At 40.0% G+C, this 19,930-nt stretch overlaps 1 long non-coding RNA gene across 1 annotated transcript; it reads right to left on the bottom strand.

Annotated features, from left to right (window-relative positions):
• Positions 1–10,276: 10,276 nt before the first annotated feature.
• LOC148977186 (uncharacterized) lies at positions 10,277–14,791 on the bottom strand. Its single transcript, XR_016145582.1, has 2 exons — positions 13,995–14,791; positions 10,277–10,585 (listed from the first exon to the last, which is right to left on the bottom strand). It is a non-coding gene; the product is annotated as an uncharacterized LOC148977186 (long non-coding RNA).
• Between the last annotated feature and the right edge of the window lie 5,139 nt (positions 14,792–19,930).

The raw sequence follows: 19,930 nt of genomic DNA, 5'->3' as shown, positions 1-19,930 counted from the left end.
AAAATATTAACTGTTCCAAGCTTTTGACTGGTTTTAACCTGACAACACACAAATCCCAAGTGAAAAAAAGAAGGTTCTTCTGAGAGTGTCAACAAGGACATTGGATGATCTTTGCTGTCCCTGGGTTAATTCTTTATCTCAAGATATCCCATGGCCTTCATGGGATTTAAGAAGGACATTTTATGGACTATATGTCCATTCCCACAGGTCAGAGAGAGAGAGAGAGAGATCTTTGATAAGATAAGCATACTTCCCAAACATGAACTTCTATATGATTACAATGTTGGGCACTGATCCAGCTCTGATGGGGGGAAGTGTGTTCAGCTTATATTGCGGTGCTCAAGTAATTTTTTCATGAAGAGCTCTAAATTAGAACTCCGTCTCAGTCATGGTCCTGCTGAGATACGAGACATTGACTGATGCTCTCACTCAACAATAAGAGATTACATTACAGTTTCAAATCCCAGAAATGCTCCTTTCTGTTGGGAATATGTTTGAAATTTCATCAGATAAGAGAGACCTCAGACCGAGCAGTATGGAATAACCATGTTATTTTGACGAGCACAAGGCCTCAACGCAGAGACTAGCACATGCTAGAATTCCAAACGTGACACCAACTTTCATCTTGTAGATTCAACAAACTGTTGACAAAATACATTACATATTTAGGGTCCAAAACAGATCTACGAACAAATTCAAATGATTTTTTTTTACTGCATTTCTCAGAAACAAAGCTAAATGTGTTATTTTTTCTGAATCTTTGAGTCAGTTCTTTTCAGTGAATTGGTCTAATAGGTTAAAAGAACGTTCTTAATCGGTTTATGATCTAGAAAGGTCTCTTACTCCGTAAATCAGTAACAGGATATTACAATCCCTGAAAGAAAACCTATGGCTGCCACTTTAGCGGGACGGTATAATCGGAGTGAGAAACCCTCTTAATGCAGCTGACTATGCCACCCTGTTAAATGGGGAAATATTATAGGCTAATTGCCTACAAAACGGACACACATGAACATGGTTTCAAAATGAGGGACTGAGACATGGATACAAAAGTACAAAAGCTTTATTTCACAATTTTCAAGCATGAATCTTAAAGGGACACCAGGCAAGAATACTGTTTTTGTCAAACAGCGACCCCTAGAGTAACTGTGGAGTTTGTTTTTAACGTTACTGTCGTAAATACCACTCACGGAGGGCATGACGTGTTACATATTATACAATAGTACATTGTGTTTAATTTGTCGTTTAATGAGATCTAATATATGTTGTTAGTGGTGAGAATTTTCACTTGATTAAATACATATCCCCATGAACTTTAATGGTCCAGAGGAAGAACTTTTGCCATGTGTGTCACAGGTTCTGGGTTCTTCTAATCCCTACTAATACTATAGTTTATTTTCCTCATCAAAACCGATTGTTTATTAGTGGCTGTATTTCAAGAAGGGACAGGTTTTTTGTGTATTGGGTTTTGTGATTTCACCGTAATGAGTCTCTCAGTCCCCGCAACGGATTGAGCAATGAGCTCAAGAAACTGATCGCAGCGCCCCAACGAGCACTTCGCCTCTTATTTAACAAATGAAATACATGAATCTACTAGAGTTACCTGGAGATGTTTTATTTGTTTGTATTGGTACATCCGTGCTGCGATATGTTTCAATGGGGACATATCACACGCAAATTACGGCTATGCTCGCGTCTGACTGGGGGGGGGGGGGGGGGGGGGGGTGGGGAACGGCCGGTCCACGGGCAGTGATGCACAAATGGTGCTCTGACACTCAAGCGTTGCCTTAAAATCCCCCTTTTTATACCCACTAAAGATATGTGATTGGGCAACTTGCACACCTATGGCATGTTAGAAAGCAAACAACACACTTAATGCACCAGTTATCCCACTACACCAGCATTGAAGAACACTTGCATGTGCAACTAGTGAATAGTTCTATACTTTGAATATAAAGAAAACTAAAACATAAAACTACACAACAGTACTAAAAATCAACTTTCCAAAATCACAGAATAACAATTTCTTTGAATTTCAGTTCATTTGAATTATTCCTTACATTCAAACATAGACATATACACTAGATCTCACCTTGGGGTTCTAAGCATGCTTCAAAACCGCCGCCATCTTGGAACAGGGGTCTTGTCATAGGAAGTAGCTAGGTAACGCTGCTATCTATGCCTTTACTTCGAATTCATTGATGGTGGCAGACTTTTCTGCAGCGTATGATGTTCACGGATGAAATCTGAACTAGGAAGAATGTTTTTAAAAAAAAAATAAAAAAATTTGTTCTGGAATCAATGATAAATACATGTCTGACCGTTGGAACAAACCAAAAAAAAAAAACAAGAAAAATCGCATTCATGATGATTTATGGTGATTTTATTTCCCTTAGACCTGTGTCTACTACATTGACGCTGATGCATTAAAGTGGAGGGGCTCCCCTGTTTCAAGATGGCGGCTCTATTGACACATTCGTTCCAATGAACTGCCGTAGCCAAGGTGAGGTCTAGTGTATATGTCTATGACATTCAAATTACTATAATGCATTCTGTATGAAATGAAAAAATGTAATTGGAACTCTCAAATAAGTTCTGAATGACACACAACCCTGTTCTAATTGTATGTTTTATTTTAAATAGCTTGTTGTGTAAGTACATACTTTCTCTAAACAATAACCTTTAGCGTAGCCAATTTTTATGAATGGAACCACTAGCTACATACTGTATTTTGAGTAGCACATTCGAAGCTGACTAGCACATAGCAATAGCTTAAAAGCATAATTCTTTGGATAATGTCCTCTGAAAGTATTTGATTTTACATGTTTACAGATCATAAAGCATGCCTGTGTTTTAAATATTGCTCAGAGTACTCTCCTCTAAAGGTCCATACATCAACCTCTGCAGTTGCTGCTCTTGGAAAGTGCTGCATTTTTAAAAGGAAACCGATCATTGAAACACAACAAAACACAAGGCCACACATCCTGAAGACAAAAACATCATCCTGAAGGTGGCCAGTTTAGCAAAGCAAAGGGAAAAATAAAAGAACATTCACATTTTATCATCAATAAGGTCCTGTGTCTTCTGAACAGAAGCTGTCAGAATGGAGCTTAGAACAGCCTGGTTTGGTTTGAGTCCAGTTTCCTGCTGGTGTTGAAGAAAAACTACACCGAACACTGGCTCTCAGCACAGCAGCTGTGACTGATCAAATGCCGTATGAAAGCATATTATACGTCACAGTTCCTTTATTAATGTTCAAGGGGACAGATCCTGTTGCACAACCCTGGATTATGTCAAACTGGCTTTAGTCAGTCTTGGGACATTATAGATTCAGTAGATGTTTATGACTTCATATGCAGTATCCTGCTCTGGAACCTGAAAAAATCCAATTTCAACTTATGCAAAATATCTGCCCAGCACATGAACCTTGCCATAAGGAGCAGCCGTCTCTTAGTAATGTAAAGGCCCGCTATATCCATCCTGTTTGGGTGAATACTGTTGAACCTCTCTTGTGGTTGGGACGCGTGTTTGATAATCACATATTTCCAGTTTGGCCAAAGTGTTCAAGTTGGTTTGAAGACTGTGTTTAAGCGTTTAAGACTTTTGTTTACTCAATGGGACATTTAAATGAATAGCCAACACATTTTAGTGATTGTGGTGCTTCATTTTACAAAATGCATATAATCTCTACAGTCTCTGCACCGATAAAATGTGCAACAATTTATGTTTTACAACAAAGTTCTTAATTAACTTACACTGGAAAGGCATGTCATGAAATCGGAGCACATGGTTCCTGAACATGAGTGAAAATGGGATACGTGTGCATTAAGTGTACCTACAGTCAGACCTAGAACAGTTTTGCGCAGTTACTTTCTGTTGTGTGCATGTACTCTCAATTGGCCGACAAATGTAGCTATCAAGACAACACTTTCCTGTCCAAGAAATGCAATTTACATAAGCATTACCAACATGTAGATCACTTTTTTTTTCAGTGCAATTTAGGGACAGGATTATCTAAAATGGTTGATACCAAAATAGAACAGCATGGGGAACTTTCAAATAACTGCACAGTTGAGTCAATCCGTAGTTAATTGCACCAAAAAAAAAAAAATGCAAACTTTGTGATCAAGTTTTATGTCTGCCCAAAAGAAAACGTCTACGTTACGGGTGTAACCCTCGTACCCTGAGTAGGGAACGGAGACGTTCTGTCGGATGATGACATCATCCGACGGAACTTGGAGTGACAACGAAAGGGAACAGATTATTTTACAGACATACGTGGATTTTACACTTTACATGAGTACCTCGAAACTAAATATTGGTCAAACATTTTATGCAAATAATCTGGAAGATTTATCAAAAAATAACTTATTTTATAACTTGCTTTTCCAGTCAGACTGGACCTCAATTACCAGAAATTGCATAGATGCCAATTAATCAATTTGTAACTGCATATTTTCAGATACTTCTTGCCAGTTTTCTGTAAAACATGCAGAATATGGTTAGTGAACACACTTGTGGGTTTTTCTGAGTCTATTTTGTTCTTGTGTTGAGTGCATGTTTGTGACTTCAAATGAAAGTGCAAAAATCTTCCTCACAGCTGCATTCTGGCTCCTCACACTACAGGCAACCACTTGATCTTGTTTCACCTGGCAGCTACAGGAACCTGAAACACTGCACGGAAATTGAGAGTGAAAAAGATCAGGGTGACATTAGTTATGCAGTAGAATGAAAGACAACATATGAGATCTGGCAGATCTCTGGCCATCTGTAATTGTTCAGCAAACAGGGAGACGTAATTGCATTTGAGCTTAATGGAATATGGCAGCAAAGTACAGAATGAGAGTGTCTCCGTAGAAATGTTGTAACACCTTTCGAACAAGGACATGTGAATTCTGTATGTATAAGCACTTATATAATATATATTATAAAATATATATATATATATATATATATATATATATATATATATATATATATATATATATATATATATATATAAGCACTTTTCATATACAATGGTAATTCAAAGGAATATATATATATATATATATATATATATATATGTCCATTTATTCCACTCCAGATAGGGATTAAATGCAATTGTTTTTTTATTTTATTTTTATTTCTTATCCATGTATGATTATTTTAATTCCTTTGAATTACCATTGTATATGAAACGTGCTATTTAAATAAGCTTACCTTGCCTAGTTAATCTTTGTCCAGCTGTTCCGTCATTTAATATGTATACCCCCTGTTCTGTTCAGTCCTTTGTCGTTTATTGCCTCGGAATAAGTGTCGAATTTATCCTGTTTTTCAGTAAAGTCTTTGAAGTATTCCCAATCTTTCATTTTACTTATTCCTCAACCAAACGTGACATCATCACTATGAGCAGGCCGCAGGGAAATAAACAATGATGCAAATTATAAGGGAGTTGGAGAGTTCCGATGTCTCTTTAAGAAAAAAAAAAAAAAATAGATATACACAAAAATAAAGTAATTTGTTTTTATACTTCCAATTTGATATGACTTATAATGTCTTTGGTGGAACACAAGTTAGTAGAGTTAGCAGAACAAGTTAGCAGAATGACTTCTGCTGCCTATAATAACTTTGGACGTTAGCTTTAAAGTTTCAACAATTGTCAAAAAAAAAACAAAAAAACAAACAAACAAACAATGCATCATGATTAGTGGTTCATATATTACATAAAGGAAAAGAGCATAATTTTTCATTATTTTATGAAAAATAAATAAATAGCATATTTTCAACTAAGATGTGTTCCCCTGAGGAAGAATTGTTTTTATTAATTATGAAACACGCATCATAAAATGTAATCATTTTATTAAAATGATTCAATAAAGTACTCATGTTCTTCTCCGCTGGGATAGAGGAACGTGTGAAAATGGTCAGTGTGGATCAGTATGGATATAGGACACATAGGTTACACACAGAGTAAATAATTCACATGGTTTGCACTCTTGTGTGCCGGCATAGGAAAACTATGAGTCATATGAGAAGAATTTTGAGGAGATTCATGAAGACGAGTCGCCAAGTTCCTTAACACCTCGTGGAGTCGTTTCTCCACATGGGTAACACCACATACTGAGCAAATGCAAACAGAGAAGAAGCTCACTGCCGATCTAAAGATATTGAATGCTGTATAAGGTCACATGAAGACTACAAGTGGAAAGAGAAGAAGAAAAAAAGCCATAGCCAAATAAATAGCCATAGCCAAATGCCAAAATGCCAAAGACTAGAACCATTCAAAAGTTACCGACTCACTCTCCCTCTCTTTGATTTTAAATTTTTTCATATACATTTGATATAATTTACAATGATTGAATTTGGTAAGGTTTGCTGAAATATCACACCTGTCCCCGTGACAGCTATTTGACATATTCTTTGTTCAGCCAGTCAGAGACTTTGAGGCATGTTCTGCCTGTCAATCATCTTGTGGTTTAACAGACCAACTCACATAGGCTACAGAAACCAGTGTTCTGAAATATTCAGTGTCTAAGGTTTTCAAAGACACACAAAACAGTTTACTGAAACTGTTTTGTGTGAAAAATATTACACCCACGGCTGAAAATATTAGACCCACGGCTAACTGTTTGCCTATTTATGTACAACTGTTTATGTATTGTGACATAATGTAGGCCATACATCCCATTAAAGGAGAACTCCGGTCAATTGTAATTTTTTTTTTTTGTGCATTTGGAGTGCTGTCAGTACAGACAAAAACGACAATCATCAGTGTTGCCTACACCGCAGTATCCCCTTTTTACCTGTATTTACTTCCTGGCCGTTTCTCAAAACCAAGAATGCAAAGAACGGACTTGTGTTCTTGGGAAGAAAGCTCTAGTTGTTCTTGGAAGAACGAACTCACGAGGTGAGCACACAGAACGCTGCTGACAGTTTGAGACGATGTGTTCTTGCTGGTATTGCGCAATAGTACCCCCGCACAGACGCCGTCTGCAGTGCCCAAACATAACTAGAATTATTATACAGCCAGGCTTTATTGCCCAAGCCTAAGGGATTACTCTACATACACTACAATGTAATGTATATTCATAACAATAAAGCAACACCTGTCTCATTTTAATTCTGCTTCTGTTGTGTACATCACTAGCCAACGGCGGGAAAAAATGCCGGTAATATTCAGGTAACTTTTGACCTGCCTCTCCCGCTCCTTCTGCGAATGCCGAAATGAATTATGGGATATTTCTGCCGTCAAGTTCACACAAGTTACCAACCGTTGCAACCTCGGTAAAATGGGAGTGTCAAGAACACATCCGGGATTTTTAACCGTTCTTGCCGCGACTGATGACGTTTTACAAGTCCACAAGAACAGACAAGACGGTATATTGAGAAACGGCCCCTGTTTTCAGTCGAAGTCCACAGTAGTCGATTGCCGAGTTCTCGCGCGATCATTGGTAACTAAGCAACAGCCGATGACAGTGCTGTGTGGTGTTCTGAGAATATCAGCTCAAATGGATAGTTCATCCGAATCAGATGTTGAACACACGGTGGAGGTTTTTGAGCGCGCGCAAACTCGACAATCGACTACTGTGGGCATCGACCGAAAACAGGAAGTAAATACAGGTATGTGAGCTGGCTGAATTAACATCATTTTTATGAATATCTTTCACATCTACTGCAGTCAGATTGACTGTGGTCACTCTTAATAACACATCTCACATGGCTGTGTACTTGTAATGACAAATAAAGGATGTTAAGAGGCTAAAAGCAGGTTTAGAACTTGCTCATTGAAGTCAACAGGGTACGAATTTTAAAAAAAGAGGATGACACTGTGTAGGTAACACAGATTTTGTTGTTTTTGTCTGTACTGACAGCACTCCAAATGTACAAAAAAAAAAAAAATGAGTTCAATGTTAAAATTGACCGGAGTTCTTCTTTAATGCAATTATCAAATCAATCAGTCAGTTGCTTCAATGCATTTAGGGGTGTGGTCCTGGTCAAGACAATCTCCTGAACGCCAAACTGAAAGTCAGAATGGGAAAGAAACGTGATTTTGAGCGTGGCATGGCTGTTGGTGCCAGACGGGCCAGTCTGAGTATTTTACATTCTGCTCAGTTACTGGGATTTTCCCGCACAACCATTTCTAGGGTTTACAAAGAATGGTGTGAAAAGGGAAAAAAACATCCAGTATGCGGCAGTCCTGTGGGGAAAATGCCTTGTTGATTGCTAGAGGTCGGAGGAAAATATTCCAACTGATTCAAGCTGATAGAAGAGAAATTTTGACTGAAATGACCACTCGTTACAACCAAGGTATGCAGCAAAGCATTTTTGAAGCCACAACACGCACAACCTTGAGGCGAATGGGCTACAATAGAAGAAGACCCCACCGAGTACCACTCATCTCCACTACAAATAGGAAAAAGAGGCTACAATTTGCAAGAGCTAACCTGGGGTGTGTTTCCCGAAAGCATTGTTAGCCAACTATGGTCGCAAGTTCCGTCGTTATCTGCATAGTTTAATGAGTCGGTGTTTCACGAAACCATCGTTCCAACGGACATTCGCAAACAGCATCGCAAAGTTGTGTGGTTTGAACGACAGCTCTCGACCTGTGGTTAGAGGCATCATTTCTATATTGCATGACATTTGGAGGTAATAAATTCTTATCTTGAGAAAAATAAGCAAGCTGACAACCAAGTATAACCAGTACAAGTACAAAACAAGTACAACCAGTGCCTTTTATTTAGAATACATACAAATGTAATTTTCGTCTTTTAGTTTGTCAAAAGGTTTGAAGTAACGTGTTTGAAGAGTGCGCATGTGCGAACGTGCTCTACTATGTAAGAACGAGCCAAATATTGAGTCTGGTAATAAAGCAAAACAACTGAGAACAATTAGAAATAGTCCTCAGATGACATGTCTGAAATTTATATAAAACAAATCTAGCGTTAATTGAATCTCAAACCGTTTCATTAAAAGTAGTTTTTACTCCACCACTTGCGAAACCAACGTGGTTGAACGATACGACCTTTACGACAGTGGGTTTCGGGAAACAGTCGTGACTAGCTAGTTGATTTTTCCAACGATGCATCGTACTATGGTATAGGGCTGGGTATCGATTCACATTTCAATTTCGATTCGATTTCGATTCACAAGCTCTCAGTCCGATTCGATTTCGATTCTCGATTCAATTTTCGATTTCGATTCCTGATTTGATTCTCGATTCGACTATAATGAAGATGTAATACAAATCCTATATTTATAAAAAAAGAACAGTGGACATAAGTTTACTAGTGGTTAATTAATACAAGGAAATTAAGAGCCATAAACCTGTATATAAAACTCTTTTTATTTTAGGTACACTAAATGCATACAAAGAATAAACAGGATTTTGATGCAATATGCAAAAAAAGTCAGAACAGTCGCACAGCTTGATCAAACAGTATCATGTTATTTTATGTTTAAGATAGATAAAGATAAATAAATATATAAATATTTAGACTTTTTTTATTTACATTGATCTTACCTAAATGGTAATGTAATTTTTTGTTTATTTTTGTTTTAAGAGTTTATGAATGGAAGCTTGATTTCAATCTTTGAATTAAATTGAAAAAAGTAGCACAAATAAATACAATAGAATAAAGACACAAATTAAGAGACATTTTGGGGTAGTTTTTTTGGGTATGTCAGAAATACTACAGAAACTGAATAAAGTAATCCAATGTAAAATAACACTGGATAGACTTTTTAGTCCAGACTGAATTAAATACAAAGGCTATTAATTCTGATTGCTTACAATTAATACTATATTCTGTTGTTATGACAACAGAATTAATGACTGACACAAATGGCTGCGTTCACTTTAAGAACTAGTGTGCGAATCCATTACTGTTTCATTAACTTTCTGTCACACACGTTTAATGCTAATTTCACGAGTTCACACTTACATATAATTTTGAGTGAGTAAGATTCAATGCGTATTTGGCGTGCTGTCCGGAGGGAGGGCTCCGTGCTCGGAATTCTGCCCGAACCCAGAGTACTCCCCCCGTATGCAAGTGATTTTTTTAGAAAGAGGAGTGTGCAGGACTAGGAGTGTGGAGAAGGGGTGGAGGAGGGATGCTGCAAACTGCCAATGGATCGAGGTAAGACTGCTGAGTCTATATATACCCTCTTATCATTGGTTGCTGATTGCTGATTGCCGTCCACTCGTGTTAATTATCTGAACGTGCTCCTCCCGAACTTAGTTATTAACAAAACTTCATTTCACGAGTTCACACTTACATATAATTTTGAGTGAGTAAGATTCAATGCGTATTTGGCGTGCTGTCCGGAGGGAGGGCTCCGTGCTCGGAATTCTGCCCGAACCCAGAGTACTCCCCCCAAAAGGCTAAAGAGCAGAGGACAGCCGCCGGACTAAAGACCCCCCAAAGAGTGCCAAGAAATGGCGGGCTGGCATCTCGAGAAGGGGCCTGGATGCTTGGTCAGGGAGGCCCGTGATGTTGGCTCACTGCCTGGACTGATGGCCCTTGTTGACTGCGAACAAGGTGTGGTTGTTGTATACTTGTCCAGGAGGTTTTCGCGCTGCATCCACTGTAAGACCAAATATTCGCTGAAATGAAAGAGAAAACATGAGTGCTCTACCTGGAACTTTCTCGCTCCGTCCGATGTGAGACCAATGCTCGCTGGACGGAAAGAGGAAACCTGAAAAGAGAAAAATGAGTGCTTATCCAGGAGATTTTCTCGTACTCTCGTCCACGGTGAGACCGAATGCTCACCGGATGAAAGAGAGAAAATTTAAGTGCTCTACTGGGAAAGCTCTCGCTCCGTCCGCTGTGAGACCAATGCTCGCTGGACGGAAAGAGGAAACCTGACAAGAGGGGAAAATGAGTGTTTGCCCAGGAGATTTCTCGTATTCCATCCGCTGTGAGACCAGCTGCTCGCTGGATGAAAGAGAAAATTTTAAGTGCTCTACTGGGAAAGCTCTCACTCCGTCCGCTGTGAGACTAATGCTCGCTGGACGGAAAGAGGAAACCTGACAAGAGGGGAAAATGAGTGTTTGCCCAGGAAATTTTCTCATGTCCGTCCGCTGTGAGACCAACTGCTCGCTGGATGAAAGAGAAAATTTTAAGTGCTCTACTGGGAAAGCTCTCACTCCATCCGCTGTGAGACCGATGCTCGCTGGATGGAAGAAGGAAAACTGAAAAGTGGAAAAATTGAGTGCTTGCCCAGGAGATTTTTCTCACACTGCATCCGCTGTGAGACCAACTGCTCGCTGGATGAAGGAGAAAAATGTAAGGGCTCCTCTGGGAAAGCACTCACTCTGCTCATAAAGTGATGGCGGTTTTTTGAGTGTCTAAGAAAAACGAAAAAGGGTAATTTAAACGTGGCATTGAGTGTGTGAGTGGAACTGAAGGGCTGGTAGCTTATGCGGAAAGCCGAATACATTTAATGAGAATTTCCAGTGTTATGGGGTGTCCGGAGTCGGGGGCGGGTGGGCTGGGATCTTTGGATCCCTTTAATCAGGGTTTGTGAATTGTTTAACTCCACAGAAGTAGTGCCGTACGACAGTTTATGGGAAAAACTGGATTGCCGCTCAAATAACCTTTAATAGGAGATAAAAGATTTGATTGGAAAGAGAAAAATCGGGGGAAGGCAAGTTATAAGAGACGTTATATTTATCGTTTCCTTTCTTTATGTTACCTCCAAGCGGTAATATAGGATTGAAGGGTCCTGGGAGATACCGCTTGGAGGATAAATTTTGATGCGTGCGACGTTAGCTTGGAGACCAAGCTTGCTGGACAGAGGAAATAATCAATTAAGGGTTTTAGCAGGAATAATAATTCTAAATGGTGATGTACTGGAGAGAAAACATCATTGTTATAGCAGTGTAGAAAATAAGCCAGAGGAACAGAGCTCCTGCGGGAGCAGAGAAGAGGTCACTGCTTGAGCAGTGTAGAAAATTATCCAGAGAAACAGAGCATCTGTGGGAGCAGAGGAGACGTCACTGCTGTGGCGGTGTAGTAAATTAGCCAGAGAAACGGAGCTCCTGTGGGAGCAGAGTAGACATCATTGCTGTGACGGTGAAGAAAATTAGCCAGAGAAAAGAGTTTCAGATGGAGCAGAGGAGACGACACTGCTGTGGCAGTGTAGAAAGTTAGCCAGAGAAACAGGGCTCCAGTGGGAGCAGAGGGGACGTCACTGTTATAGCAGTGTAGAAAATAAGCCAGAGTAAGAGAGCTCCAGTGGGAGCAGAGTAGACATCACTGCTGGGGCCGAGTAAAAATTAGTCAGAGAAAGAGAGCTCCAGTGGGAGCAGAGTAGACATCACTGCTGTGTCAGTGTAGAAAAAATAGCCAGAGAAACAGAGCTCATATGAGAATTATTCAGAGAAACAGAGCTCCTGTAGGAGCAGATGAGACATCACTGCTGGGGCCCGAGTAGAAAAATTAGCCAGAGAAACAGAGCTCCTGTGGGAGCAGATGAGACATCACTGCTGGGGCAGAGTAGAAAAATTAGCCAGAGAAACAGAGCTTCAGTGGGAGCAGATGAGACGTCACTGCTGGGGTAGAGTAGAAAAATTAGCCGAAAGAAACAGAGCTCCAGTGGGAGCAGAGGAGACGTCACTGCTGGGGCAGTATAGAAAATTAGCCGGAGAAACAGAGCTTCAGTGGGAGCAGATGAGACATCACTGCTGGGGCAGAGTAGAAAAATTAGCCGAAAGAAACACGGCTCCTGTGGGAGCAGAGTAGACTTCACTGCTGGGGCAGAGTAGAAAAGATTAGCCAGAGAAACGGAGCTCCTGTGGGAGCAGAGTAGACATCACTGCTGGGGCAGAGTAGAAAAATTAGTCAGAGAAACAGAGCTCCTGTGGGAGCAGAGTAGACATCACTGCTGGGGCAGAGTAGAAAAATTAGTCAGAGAAACGGAGCTCCTGTGGGAGCAGAGTAGACATCACTGCTGGGGCAGAGTAGAAAAATTAGTCAGAGAAACAGAGCTCCTGTGGGAGCAGATGAGAAATCACTGTTGGGGCAAAGTAGAAAAATTAGTCAGAGAAACAGAGCTTCTGTGGGAGCAGATGAGACATCCCTGTTGGGGCAAAGTAGAAAAAATTAGTCAGAGAAACAGAGCTCCTGTGGGAGCAGATGAGACACCACTGCTGGGGCAGAGTAGAAAAATTAGTCAGAGAAACGGAGCTCCTTTGGGAGCAGAGGAGACGTCACTGCTGGGGCGGTGGAGAAAATTAGCCAGAGAAACAGAGCTCCAGTGGGAGCAGAGGAGACGTCACTGCTGGGGCAGTATAGAAAATTAGCCGGAGAAACAGAGTTTCAGTGGGAGCAGAGTAGACGTCACTGCTGGGCAGTGGAGAAACGTACCTGTGCAAATGAGCTGTGGTGTGAAGCCGAGCGAAAGCGGGAAGTAGATTGGGGCCTGGCTGGCCGATTATCATCTTCTTGAGCGCAAACAAAGATGCGAAAAAGAGGGGCGATTTAATCTTTGCAGGATTATGCACATCTTTATTAACATTTCAAAATGGCTTAGGGAACTTTCACCCTGGCAGTTAAGTCCGTAACGGGGAATGGTTCACATGAAAAATCGCTAATGTGAACGCCATTATGGGAACCGGGTGCGCACTGGGGTACCGGACCCGAGACTACCTGGAGGAGGTGGTGGTAGTACTGACTACCCAGCACGGACTCGGGTGCGCCCTTGTTCAGGAAATAAGGTATCCTGTGCATGCGTTTTAGCTTATTGTGATGTATTCAGTTAAATAAGTAAGGGATGATAGTGTTGAGGAATTACCCTGGATACGAGCGAGAGTGAGCCTGCAGTGTATTCGAGCATTGTACGTGGAATCAGAGCAACATATTTGTAAATCCACTGTATTCTTACGGGTCCGTTTGCAAGCAGCAGAAAACCACCTTATGCGACACACGTACAATAAACCTGTATTGTTCACTTAACTGCGCATAATAGAAGCAATTTTACTAAAAATAAATAAGTAAATACACAATATTTACCCACGTTCTGCTTTCCATCGAGCGCCGTGCACGTTTGCAATGACATAAGATGCACGCGAACGCACCAAGGTTCGATAGAATTAAATTGGGTGTGGAACCGGACCCACGCTGCGGGGGGCGTCGGGGACAAATGCGCTCGGACCGCTGCAAACACAGGATACAAACCATATATGGCATTTCACCGTAACAAGCCTAGTGTAAAAGCTCCGTTGTTTCTCATTTATTTATTTGTCATTTCTAAGGGTGGTTCCCTGCCGATTTGTTCGTTCTGGATTAGTAAACCAAATGGTGAAGCTGCGGGTTAGAATTGGTCTGAACTTCTGAAATCTTAAAAGAGGAGTCGATTCCTGTTAATGGAATCGATTCCTAGCTTTGGAATCGACTCTATATTCCTAACGCCTCGGATCGAGGAATCGATTCTTTTTGGGATCGAGGAATCAATTCTTTTAGAATCGATTCCCAGCCCTACTGTTTACGTGTGAGTTTTACGCCATAAAGAAGCATCGCGTTTAAGGAACGCAAATCATTGTACAGAAACTATTTATATCGATCACAATTAGTATCCGGATAGCGTAAATGCTCGACATTCAACGATTGAAGCGATGCGAAGTTCAATCAGGGACGCGAAAGTTTTCAGCTAAGCACTCACAGAGTTGACCCGGCAGATGTTTGAGAGTGTGGATCAGCCGGGACTGGATCTGCAGCGTGGCTTAACTTACTTACTGCCTGTTGCGACGGCCGACGCTGGAGGAATGTCCATTCCTTTGCGTTAAGATGGCAGCATTGCCTTGTCCATATCTCTAGGGCAGGAATTATTGAATGGTCCGGTTTAAAGATACCGCGGAAGTAGATTGCGGATGTTTCGCCCGGGGTGGCGATGACCCGTTTGTTTGGCCTGACGCCCATGGGATGATACCGGGTTGCGGAAAAGATTCCTAATTCTGGACGAAAGATTCTCTATCGAGAACAGGAAGAGCTAGATTCGGACATGGCCACATGCTGCAAACTGCCAATGGATCGAGGTAAGACTGCTGAGTCTATATATACCCTCTTATCATTGGTTGCTGATTGCTGATTGCCGTCCACTCGTGTTAATTATCTGAACGTGCTCCTCCCGAACTTAGTTATTAACAAAACTTCATTTAAGACATTACCGACTGTCTTTAGGAGGTTACTCACCAAGACCAGAGTTTTGACATAATGTTGCGTGTTTTAACTGTTAAAGCGATATAATCCAGGGATAAAACTTTTGTTTCTGGCGAGCTGTTTGTGAGGCAGATTTAGGCTGTAACGTTACTGTGCACGCAGTGAAAGACATCTCTGAGAGTGCGCGATCACGGGATGGTTTAACATTGCTTGTAAAACTCAAAAAGACGTGAAAATGATAAACGTTAGTTACGATCATAGGTTACGATGCAATGCTGGCCCGATTGTTAAGTGAATATTCCGTCATGTCCCGACTCCTAAACGCGTGTGTGTATCGACAGCTGCAGCGCTTGGCGCTTGCCTAGTGCAGAGAGACGAGAAGATGCAGCACCGCGTCCGCGAGCCCTTTATATGGAAAAAATCGATTCCGGCCGTTGAGAATCGATTTTGAATCGAACACATTTTAAAAAACGATTAATCGAAAAATCGATTTTTTTGCCCAGCCCTACTATGGTAGTGAAACACTGAACTATGTCGTTGTACGGGAAACGCACCCTAAAATTGGACAGTTGAAAAATGAAAAAATGTTGCCTGCTCTGATGAGTCTCGATTTCTGTTGAGACATTCAAATGGTAGAGTCAGAATTTGGTGTAAACAGAATGAGAACATGAGAACATGCCTTGTTACCACTGTGCAGGCTGGTGGTGGTGTTGTAATGGTGTGGAGGATGTTTTCTTGTCACACTTTAGGCCCCTTATTGCCAATTGAGCGTTGTTTTCTAAAGAATGCTTTCAGCACCTTGTTGAATCAATGCCACGTAGAATTAAGGCAGTCCTGAAGGCGACACCACACCTCCTCCAAAACACATGAATGCACAGCTGAGTCTGCAAAGCATCAGGAAATGAGAGACTTAAATTACTTCATGTCTCAATCTCTAGTTTTACCAACTGACTGCTGCAGAATAAAATTTGAAACTGATAATGTTGATATGAAAACATTCGAGTCTGAGTCTGAACAGCATGTATAACATCACAGGTTGCCATCTTTTAAGTGTTGTACTACTGATAGTTTCATATTTTAGAATAAAGCGTGAACATATTTTGAGGCTAAGTATTTTAGACTTTGAAAAAAAAAACTGTTAAAAAGACCCTTTGACTTCAGGATGATGAAACTTGAGGTAAAAATAAAATAAAATAAAATTAGTTTTAGGACTCATTCCGACTGCTGAGCCAAGAGATCAGACTGTGACATGTAAATTCTCATTTGATTTTATAAATTTGCAAGTACTTGCATTTCTTGTCTCCCGTTCACATTCACATGTTTATGGAAGTGAAAGGAGTACTAAGACTAGTGTTAATGTCTTTTGGTGGAGTTCCTGAATAGCTAACATCGCTTACACCACCTTTAAAACCCTCTTCGTTCCCCTGCTGTAATGGACTGTTATGGCAGCTGAGCCACGGGCATCCTTGCAGGGCATATAAGATGATTAAGAAAATCCTCTGGAGGGAATTTGAGTCAGCGTATTCAAAAGCCACATTCTGCAGAAACATTTTGCCAGCAAGACAGTTGAGGAAAGTCTGAAATTGTCTGAATACCCGTTTTGTTTCAACACTGCCGACAGTTGCCATGTGAAAATAAGGCTGAGACATTCATAATTACACATTAATCAATTGACACATGCTAGACTATTAAATATTAGAGATGCTACCCAACAGAAACTGCCATTTGTTTTCCAATAGTTAGTTTGCTTTTATAAGCAGAAGCAACATGCAAACTAGCATTAAAGAGTGATGGATTGATCTGTTGGGACTGGGTGTGTGTTTCCTAAATATCTTTAGCTTATTATATGTCATTTGGAAACCCCGTTTAATTATGAGAATATTACATAAATGCTAAATGTGCACAAAAAATTGTGTGATTTAGTACAGAACGGCAAATCTTCCATTATAAGTGCCGACGAAGTAAAACAGATGCCAAGCTGAATTTTGGCATATTTTATTCTATTCAGGAGAAATTCCAGAAAAACTCCTTGTGCGAGTCCATTAAGCCTTTCTATTATTAATTCCTTTGACATATAAAACTCCAAAATACACAGGATTCCATACTTCATTTTCATCTCTTTCATTGTTTTGTTTCTCATGTGGCAGCTCAGGCATGTCAGTGGAAGTTTCACATCATCGCCTGCATGTGCAGACCCCCAGGACTCCGGGACCCCTCCATCCTCTGTAGAACCTGGCTTTGAGGGCCCTTTATTCTCTGATCTGTCCCTTTGAATTCTTCTCCATGACCACAATCTTTTCAGGGGTCTCTTAAAGACCTGCCTGTGATTGGGGGAAGCGCAATCCAAACTGAAGTGCGTTTCCCACAAGCATGCCTGACTCCAAGGCTGCCTTGCAAGTGTGGCGTCACTTCAGCTGTGCCAGGCAGAGAACCCAATACAGTGAAAATGTGATCTTGCATTTCCAGGGATAATAAATAAATAGTTTCACAGTCCGGTGTGTCCATGTGGTTTTTTTGTGGAACTCATTTGCCAGCAAAAGTACTTATTTTGGTTCTATCCCGAGTCAAATCTGCGGTAAGAAATGCACCCCTGTATTTCATCACATTTCAGAGACTAAGTGATTTTAAAACAAACTTCCCTTGAAACAGTGTCATTGGACATGCGTTTTGTGATTCAATCCTTTAAGCAAAAATTGTAAAACCAAGAGGCCAACAGGAAATCAAAGAGAAGAAAATTGGATCTTTTAAATATTTTTTTTCTCTCTCATTTAAAGGCACAGTGTTCCTTTGTTTTTAATTTGTCAAAGGCACAAAACTAAAATGTTTATTTACATGCTTTAATTAGATTTTGAATCCCAGATTTTTAATGTGGACCCCAAAATCTGTTCAATCCAGAAACTCCTATAGTTTTCAGATTTATAAACATGTGATCCTTATCGACGTCTGAAATATGTACAATTCTTTGATATCCATAAAACACATTACATCCTGTGCAAATTTCCCTCTTGAAATATATACAATATACATGTTACATCAGTTTGTAAGGTCTTTTGTTAAAGCAGTAATGCATATGGCATCTGAAGTGCTTCATAAGTTAATGCTTTTATTGGTAGATTCTCTGCCACGATTGTGTGCCCATCAAAACCAAATGAGATTATAACTCTGTCCAAGAGCAAAGAAATTCCCTCAAAAACAGAAAAAACAATCTCCATGGATATTATTGTTCCCATCCTACATAAATTCAGCCTGGTTTGTACACATATGTCTATTGTGCATTGAGTTAACATTTACATATTCTTTTAAAATAACATTTACTATGAAGAAATAAACATCCCGTGCCCTCATTTGACCAAAGCATTCTCTCTATTCTTCAGGGTTTCCTTGCCCGGCTTATCAGGAATTTACTGAGCATATCTGGGCAGTGGGCCACCACTCCAGAACCCTGAAACCCTTTTAATAGTCACTTCAAATCCTTTCTTTAAGCATTTGGCTGAAAGTTCACTTCCAGCGGTGCTTGAACTTAATCTCTAAATGCTGAGCCAATCACAAAGCTGGAGAAAGTTGAAGTGTAGAGTTGAATAGCCAATTAACACAGTCCTGCATGCTGATGAAGCCTGACGGAGGAGTTTGTCTTTAACTGAACTAAAATGAAAAGCATGTCCATCTAATGAGAACCTGCTCACAAAGCAGTTTCCACTACCTACATCTGATAGTAAGGATCTATATTCCACTACCCCTCATTAATTATTATTAAATTGGAATCAAATCAAAGCAATAACACTTTCATTGACTTTTTACAAAATACCTCATTGACCCCACTAATGGAGAATGGCAATTGATTAAAGTGCAACTAATTAATTCAAATAATCCAAATTCCTTGCATATGCAAATCTGAAAAAAAAAAAAAATCCCCTCAAATGTAAGTATGTATGTAAATAAAAATAAATGCCCAAAATGAAAAACTAAAATATAGCCCATATAAATTTCCTTAACGCATTTTCCAAGTCAAAGTTTTTTTGGGGATCTCTTGGTATCAGTTTTATGTGCTGATTCTCTGAAATGCCTCATGGACACAAAATATCAGAATATTTTTCCCAATAACATTCCTCATCATCACTTTAATCTCATTTCTATCCGCTGTGGTGATTATTGATTTGTAAGGAGCGTAAAATTGTGCCTCTTCAGTCTTTGACACAATCTGGGCAACACAAAACAGGACTGAATGAGTTTAAATTTAGAGAGAGAGAGAGAGAGAGAGAGAGAGAGAGAGAGAGAGAGAGAGAGAGAGAGAGAGAGAGAGAGAGAGAGAGAGAGAGAGAGATTATTGTTCAGTCCCACAGAGATCAGTCCTGGCTGAAAAACTTTATGAACTTTGTAAAGAATCAACAATGGAGGCCAATAAGATAAAAAATTCATCAGACTTTCAACAAAAATAAGGATTTCTGTAATTTTTGCAGCTTTTATGCAATATGGTCCACTGACAGCTTGTAAAACTCCAAGAAGTAAACATTCTAAGGGCCTGCTAACTGCATTCTGTTAGCTCTTTAGATTTACTGTAACCACCGTTTGCCAGTGTTGTGCAAGTTACTTCCAAACTGTAATACATTAGGTATTACTTGTTACTGTTATTTAAAAGTAATTCATTACCTTACAATATTACTGTCCCAGAATTGTAATGCGTTACATTACTCATGTATTACTTTTGAGTTACTTTCACCAAAATAACTACAGAAGTAGAACTTAACTTTGGGGCTGTAACGATATGCAATATGAAACCGAAATCGCGATTC

This window comes from Pimephales promelas, chromosome 11 (genome assembly GCF_988280905.1).
Source record: "Pimephales promelas chromosome 11, fPimPro1.hap1.1, whole genome shotgun sequence".
Taxonomy (NCBI): Eukaryota; Metazoa; Chordata; class Actinopteri; order Cypriniformes; family Leuciscidae; genus Pimephales; species Pimephales promelas.
This window is presented reverse-complemented; position numbering and strand designations above follow the sequence as displayed.